The sequence below is a fragment of the Sapajus apella genome, unplaced genomic scaffold (genome assembly GCF_009761245.1).
Source record: "Sapajus apella isolate SASKATOON/1434 unplaced genomic scaffold, GSC_monkey_1.0 scaffold7, whole genome shotgun sequence".
Lineage (NCBI taxonomy): Eukaryota > Metazoa > Chordata > Mammalia > Primates > Cebidae > Sapajus > Sapajus apella.
Window position 1 is genome coordinate 16319977 of NW_022436947.1, and position 8569 is coordinate 16328545.

General features: G+C 37.6%; 1 protein-coding gene across 7 annotated transcripts in view; it reads left to right on the top strand.

Moving 5' to 3' along the window:
* The first annotated feature begins 3629 nt into the window (after positions 1-3629).
* The window catches only part of POT1 (protection of telomeres 1), a 102131-nt gene continuing 97191 nt past the window's right edge, over positions 3630-8569 (top strand). For 3 of the 7 annotated variants that reach the window (XM_032276091.1, XM_032276098.1, XM_032276092.1), the window contains exons 1-2: positions 3630-3912; positions 4671-4850. The gene's annotated coding sequence lies outside the window, so the exon portion shown is untranslated. The other 4 variants (XM_032276096.1, XM_032276097.1, XM_032276094.1 and 1 more) reach the window with 3 other exon arrangements.

The following is an 8569-nucleotide window of genomic DNA, read 5'->3' on the forward strand; positions in this document are numbered from 1 at the left end:
ATCCTTTATCATTTAAATTTATAACTTAAACATACATTTTATAAAAGTTTATGTTTTATTTTTCTCCTGGTTCAGCTACATAACAATATAAAAATTTGATGCTTTACTGAAACAGGATTTTACAAATCCATTTAGATGTTCATTGGGATTGGGCAGAAAGGCTATTAGATACAAGGAAATGAACTCCCAACTAATGTAGCCTAGCTATCATTTCTAGAAAATCTCAGGAGTAAGATGATGATATTTTCAGGTGCCAGGGATGCAACCTGATGACAACAGCTTGCAGAACAGATAGACTGCAAATAGGAATGGGTTAATCATCCCACAATTAATGCAAAGGAAATGAACTTGAAGTGTTGGACATGTTAGGCAATTCAATTTTACATTTAGACACTAAAAAGTAAATAGGAAAGGATAATATGAAAATGCTATCAGAGGGAAGATGTGTCAGAAATTTGCAGATTAATTTCACTTTTATTTATAATAACTGCACTGAATCCTTATATTTATGTATCACTTAAAAAATTACCCATTCTGCTTTTGGTCTTCATTATTGATTAATGAAAATTTCATTTTAACTTTTCTTAAAATTGAAGATTTTTACCCCTGTAGATTTTAATATAAAAATTTTTTTCATTGCACTTTTAAAAGTCATACCTTTAATAACAATACATTAATTGTTAGCTTTAGAGTAGCTTTTTAATGCTGCTTCAACAGGCATAGAATAACAGTAATGAATTGTTTTGGCATTATGTCTTTGTTGCCTTATTCAGTTAAGTCAATCTCTTTTCTTCCCTCTCTTATTATCTTAAATTGTACTGTACATTCATGAGAAATTTTCTTCATTTGTGAAAACTAATTGCTATTGTGAAGGAAATCATTAGAAGCTCTGGAGCCTCTGCCACTAATTGGGAGATTATGCAGAAGAAATATGATTCGAAGTTATTGGATGTGTAGGAAATGTTTGTATCTTACAGGAACTGAGAACAATCACTTTAACAACAACAAAATAAACAGTTATGTATACCTCTGTTAGATATCTTCATCACATTCTATAGAACATGGATACTTACAGGCTAAACAGATGATGAGAAATTTTAAAAGATTCAGTTGGTAGAAGGTAAGAGGAAAACTAGGTCCAGGCTGTAGCATAAAGAATGTTTTCAAAAATATGACACTAAAAAAGTCTTTTGGGGTTAGCAACAAAGAGTTCTTCAGTGGTTTTTCTAAGGGCAGTTTAAGTGCAATGGGGAGAGGCATAGGGGTGGGATGGAGGGGTGGAAGTCAGAAGTGAAGTAAGGTAAATAGTTTTCCATAGCATTTGTTCATTCAGCAAATATTTAGGGCCCACAATGAGTCAGAGGAGTGTGAGACCGAAGAGGAAACATAGTGAGACATCGTCTCCACAAATTTCTTTTTTTTTTTTTAATTAGCTGAGTGTGGTGGCTTGTGCCTGTAGTCCTAGCTACTCAGAACGCTGAGGCCAGAGGATCCCTTGAGCCCAGGAATTCCAGGCTGCAATGAGCTATGATCTCACCCCTGCACTCCCGCCTGGGCAACAGAGCAAGACCCTGGGAGAATGTGTTTAAATGCTGAAGGGAAAGAATGAATAAAGAAGGAAAGCTGAAAATACATTGAGAGAAGATATATTACTGATGATGGAGGGGAGATGAAAGTGGTCAGAATCCAAAGCCCATGTGGACGGCTTCACATCATCACTGGTCATTAGAGAAACGCAAATCAAAACTACATTGAGATACATCTCACGCCAGTTAGAATGGCAATCATTAAAAAATCTGGAGACAGCAGATGCAGGAGAGGATGTGGCGAAAAAGGAACACTTTTACACTGTTGGTGGGAGTGTAAATTAGTTCAACCATTATGGAAGACTGTGGCGATTCCTCAAGAATCTAGAAATAGAAATTCCATTTGACCCAGCAATCCCACTACTGGGTATATACCCAAAGGATTATAAATTGTTGTATTATAAAGACACATGCACACGTATGTTCATTGTGGCGCTGTTTACGATAGCAAAGACCTGGAATCAACCCAAATGCCCATCAATGATAGAATGGACAAAGAAAATGTGGCACATATGCAACATGGACTACTATGCAGCCATAAAAAAACGAGTTCGCGTCCCTTGTAGAGACATGGGTGAATCTAGAAACCATCGTTCTCAGGAAACTGACACAAGAACAGAAAACCAAACACCACGTTTTCACTCATAGGCGGGTGAGGAACAATGAGAACACTTGGGCACATGGAAGGGAACATCACTCACTGGGCTAGGTGGAGGGGAGAGGAGGGACAGCAGGGGGTGGGGGAGGGGGGCGGGGGGAGGGAGGATGGGGAGGGGTAACACCAGGAGAAATGCTTAATGTAGGCGACCTGGTGGTGGGGGGTGAGGTGGCATGTAAGTACTTATGCAACAATCCTGTAGGATGCAGGATGTGCACATGTACCCCAAAGCCCAAAGTACAATTGGAAAAAAAAAAAAAAAAAAAAAAAAAAGAAGGAACAGTATTTCACAGCTGGATGAAACCAGAGAAGGAAGGAGGATAGCATCTAAACTTTCCTTATAGTTTTCCTCAAATGGTCAGCTCCTGAGTGTATGCACTTGTCACCCCTGGCTTCTGTGTGGGATATAACTACAGGGGTGGGGAGGGAAAACGGAATTTGGACTAGCACTGAATGCTTCCTGTTAATTAAAAAAAAGGCGCTTTAAACAAAGCTAGCTATATCATCCTGCAAATATGTATATAGAGAAGATATTTTAGTTCAAATTAGCCTTGGAACTATTCATGTAATTATTACATTTGGTTTCACACTAAGATGGTTTCACTTAAATGATAGAAGGCATATATCTGAAATTAGCAGAGGAGTCACATTTAACAATTTATCATTAAAAATGATAAATTATAATATTTACCAATTACAAGTTATAATAAATATTAAAGAAAGTATAATAAATCTATAAAATAATTCATAATTAATATTGATTATATCACAAAATCATAGCCCAATAAAACAATGGCAAGGCTAATCAAATCTGTCTGTAAATAGCAAGACTCATTGATGGCATTATGCCAATGCCTGAAATTACCATTAAAAACTCTCAAATAGACCAGGCGCGGTGGCTCACGCCTGTAATCCCAACACTTTGGGAGGCCCAGGCGGGTGGATCACGAGGTCAAGAGATCGAGACCATCCTGGTCAACATGGTGAAACGCCGTCTCTACTAAAAATATAAAAAATTAGCTGGGCATGGTGGCGCGTGCCTGTAAACCCAGCTACTCAGGAGGCTGAGGCAGGAGAATTGCCTGAACCCAGGAGGCGGAGCCGAGACCGTGCCATTGCACGCCAGCCTGGGTAACCTGAGCGAAAACTCCGACTCAAAAAAAAAAACTCTCAAATAACGTTGTTATCCTTGTAAATGCTTCCTTGTATAAACACTGCAGTAGGTGGCTACTTCTTGGGGGAAGAGAAATGGACATTAAAAGAAGGGCCCTGCTTACAGGAGCTTCCAGTCAACCAAAGGGAAGATCAAATCCCGCCCAGCAGACCCGCCCGCTTCTCCTGAGGGTGCCTTCCGCCGCGAAAGAGGGAAAGCGACTGGGGCGGAGCTAACGGGAGCGGCGAGAATTCTGGGGGATGTGGTCGGCCGGGGCGGGGCCTGTACCTTGGCCCTAAGTTCCCGCTGGCGCCGCATCGGGTTCGTATTTCGTCAAACCTCCAGGCGCCTTCAGCGTGTGAACCGTTAGGCAGCTTGTCCCCCTGGGGCTGAGAGCAAGCGGCTGTATATGCCCAGCGACCCTGCACGCATGCGTGGAGACGTACGCCCAGCGTGCGTATGACGTCACGTGCGCGCCCGGCTAAACTCTTCCTAGGTTTCTTTCTAGAGTGCGGGTGAGTAAAGTTTTTAAGGTTTGGTGTGTTCGTTGAGTGGGTACCAGACGGAACGCGTTGGCCCGGGATTGAATTTGTTTAGATCAAAATTTAATGTAATTATCGCAGAGAAACACTTCTTACGCGTGATTATCTCCAGCTTGCTGTGTCCAGCATCTTTTTTGGTGTTTTGGGTGGCATGGGGGAAGGTTGGTGCGCATACATTAAAATTAGATATCGATACCTGTGGGTGTTCCAGTCAAGAGGTTTGTGTAATGAGGTTGAGCCTAGGAGGCACAAGTTAACCTCAGTTCAATAATTTTTTTCCCCGTTATTTAGCAGGTGAAGGGAGGAGGCCACAGAAACATCTTGGAGTACTAAGCTTTTTGTGCACAATTTGCCTGTGCAATAGTTACAACTGCCTTGGGTTAAAAAAAAACAACAACACGATTTTTCAGCCTCCCTTTCCCCAAAAACTTTTACATTTTAAAGTACAATGTTAAAGGCGTTTGTTAGTGAAGTTGTTACAGATCTTAAAATTGGCTTTTTAGAGGTACTTTAAATATACAAGCTAAGTAGAAAATGGTTAAGTTTCAAATCCTTGGAAGAATGTTATGTATTGATCTTTGCAAGAAAATTGTAAAATAATCCATCCTTCTGCCATGCCCAACCCTAAACGTGTTAACTATAATAAAGGAAAGGAAAAGCAAAACTAAGTCAGAGGCTTAAAGCAAATTATTGACTGCATTTTGGGTAAAACACTGGTTTTGTATCTTCAGCAGCAAGTTGTCAGCTTCTCTAGCTCAATTTGCTTTGGACATCAGTGTGAAACAGAACTGATATGCCACTTGAATTAATAAAGGAAGTCAATGGGGTGCCTGAAATTCAGCCACTGAGTAAATTAGGTAGATTTCCGATCCCTACAGCCAGGTTGTGATTATAGCAAGAAATATATTAAGGTAAGAATTTTTGTAACTCAGAACGCTTTTTCCTACTAAAAGGAATGTAGTTTTTTAATGTTGAGGTTATTTATGAGAAGTAGTTTAGGTATGGTTTTTATCTTTGTCATAACATTTGAAATTGAATACTTTAATAAATTATTCTTCATTATTTGGTATTTATTTAGCAAACAGTTATCAAATTCGTCTGTGAAACATTGGAGTAAGTTTCTGAGGTACAAAGATGAATAAATATAGTCCCTGAACTAAAGGTAATCACATTTATGGGGAGTCTGACAGATTAATCACCTAATCTCAAATTAAAATTGATAGGTGTGATATTAGCATTGTGATATGTGAACATGAGAGAGCTTTTGATTCTGACAGATCAGGACAGTTGAATTGGAAATTACGGGACGAGAGACTGCACTGTACCTTCCTTTGGGGTAAAACAAACAAAGAGTTTGTATATGCATGTTGAGGAATTTGATTAATACCCTAAAAGCTATGGGAACCCCTTTGTGAGTTTTAGCAGGAGAAAGACTTGATGTACTTTGAGTTGAAAAAACTTTGCTTTTAGGTAGAGAATACATGGGAGAAGGTAAGATTAGAGGAAAGATGTTTAGTTAAGAGGCAATTACAGTAATTTATATGGGAAGTTGATGATCTAGGCCAGTGTCAGAGGGGATGATGGGAAGGACATTGAAAAGAGATAGTAATAGTAAAAACTAAAGTTAATATTCATTGCTTTTTTTTATATATATTAGGTAGTGTTTTAAGTGCTTTACATAGATTATTTAATCATCACAAAGACCTATGACATAGATAGTGTTATTAAGGACACTGTGTTTCTGAAAGATTAAGCAATTTGCCTGAGATCATATTGATAATATGTAATAGAGGAGGAATTTGAATATAAATAGTTTGTTTTAGACTTGACAGGATAAAGAAGCCGAATCAGTAGATCTTAGAGAACAATTAGACCAGAGTGGCAAAGAAATTCAGGAAACTTCTGTTTCTAATTCCTAGCCAGCCAGGAGAAGACATTAGGGGGGTACACTTTCAGGGAGAAACATGATGAGTTCAATTTTGGACATATTTGAACGGTCTTTAGAGGTATATAAATAGCAGTGTCCAGTAGGCAAATGGATTTGGGAATCTGACACCCAAAGGGTCTACAATTTAGGTGGATTTGAGCCAAAGCATAGAATAGAAGACAACCATGTTGAAGGACTCAGTGAAAGAAAGTAGCATGAATAAAAAGCAGATGGTCTAGAGAAGGAGGAAGAAACCCAGGAGAGAGTAGTATCTTTGATACTTAAGAAAGCAAGTTTCGATAACACTTGTACAGATTGCTGTCTAGTAGGCACTCTCCTAAATCCTTGGTATATGTAATCTCTTCATCCTAAGAACCCTAAGTATTATTCTCATTTTATAGCTGGAAAACAAACACAGGTTAAGTGATTTATTCAAGGTCTAATAGCCAGTAAGTGGCTGAGCACTGATTTGCATTGCTATTGTCTGCTACTAACCAGAGCATTATGTTGCTGTTAGATGCTCAAAGGCCCGAAAAGTGTCTGTTCATTCAAATAACCAAGAAATTATTGATCACTTGGAAAGATTAGTTTTGCTTGAACAGCAAGAAGGAAATTTATTTTACAGTAGTTCGAAGATTGAATGTTAGGTGAAAAAAATGAAAGCAGGTAGCAAACCACATTGCCGCGTGTGTACCTATGCAACAATCCTGCATAATCTGCACATGTACCCCAGAACCTAAAGTACAATTAAAAAAAAAATGAAAGCAGAAAATATCAAGAAATGGGTTCTGATACTTTTGATAATTTAAACAAATTTTTTAAAATTTATTTTGTGAATACTTATGGGAAACTAGTGCAGTTTTGCTACGTTGATATATAGCATTGTGGTAAAGTAAGGGCCTTCAGTGCATCTGTCACTGGAGCAATGCATCTTGTACCCACCAAGCAACCTTCCATCATCCACTCCACTCCCAGTCCCCTACCCCTTCAAGTTTCCATTGTCTATCTCTCTACACTTTGCTTCCATGTGTTCACATTATTTAGCTCATGTTTTGAGTGAGAACATGCAGTATTTCTCTTTTGGTGTTTCAGTTGTTTCACTTAAGATAATGGTCTTCATTTCTATCCATGTTGCTGTGAAAGACATAATTTCATTTTTTTATGTCTAAGTAGTAGTGTGTATATATAGGACTTTTTAAATCCACTCCTCCATTTATGTACACTTAGGTTGATTCCATATCTTTGTGATTTTGAATACTGCTGCGGTATACATATGAGTGCAGGTCCCTTTTTGATTTAATGATTTCTTTCCCTTTAGTAGATACCCAGTAGTGGGATTACTGGAACAAATGGTAGTTCTATTTTTAGTTCTTTGAGAACTCACCATACTGTTTTCCATAAAGGTTATACTAATGTACATTCTCACCAATAGTATATAACAGTTCCTTTTTCTTTGCGTCCTCTTCCCTCAATGTCTGTTTTTTTTTTTTTTGTCTTTTTAATACCCATTCTGATTGGTGTAAGGTATATCATATTTCATTGTGGTTTTAATCTGCATTTTACTGATGATTAGTTATAATGAGCATTTTCTCATGTGCTTTTTGGCTATTTGTTTGCCTTCTTTTGAAAAATGTCTGTTCATGTTCTTAGTCCACTTTTTAATGGGATTATTTGGGGCTTTGTGGTTGAGTTCTTTGTAAATTCTGGATATTAGTCCCCTGTTCAATGTATAGTTAGCAAGTATTTTCTCTCATTCCAGAGATTGTGTGTTCATTCTGCTGATTATTTCTTTTCTGGTGCAGAAGCTTTTTAGTTTAATTAAGTTCCATATGTCTATTTGTGTTTTTATTGCCTGTGCTTTTGAGGTCTTAGTCATGAATTGTTTGCCTAAACCAGTATCTAGAAGAGTTTTCCCTAGGTTTTCTTCTAGTATTTTTGTAGTTTTGGATCTTACATTCAAGTCTTTAATCCATCTTAATTTTATTTTTGTATATGGTGACATACATGAGTCCAGTTTCACTCTTCTGCATGTTGTAATCCAGTTTTCCCAGCACCATTAATTGAAAAGTATGTCTTCTCCCCAGTGTAGTGTTCTTACCATCTTTGTTATAGATCAATTGGCTGTAAGTATGTGACTTTGTTTCTGGTTTCTCTATTTTGTTCCATTGATCTGTGGGTATTTTTATACTAGTACCATGCTATTGTGGTTGCTATAGCCTTGTAGTATATTTTGAAGTGAGGCAATGTGTACCTCCAGCATTGTTCTTTTTTATTAGGATTTCTTTGGCAATTTGGGCTGTTTTTTGGTTTCAAATGAACTTTAGAATTGCTTTTTCTAATTCTGTGAAGAATGACATCAGTAATTTGATAAGGATTGCATTGAGCTTGTAGCTTTGGGCCATGGGCCATATGGTCATTTTAATAATATTATTTCTTCTTATCTAACAGCATAGGATGTTTTTCCATTTTTTTATGTCGCTTACAATTTCTTTCATCAGTCTTTTTTTTTTTTTTTAGAGAAAAAGAAAGAAAGAGAAAGAATAAAAATAAAATAAAATAAAATAAAATAAAAAAGAATGAAGGAAAGGAAGAAAGAGGAAGAGGAAGAGGGAGAGAGAACAGGGGTGTTGCTTTATTGCCCGGGCTAGAATACAGTCTAAAAATGGGTATTCCTGTAATTGTGTTTAATAATAGAGGCATAAA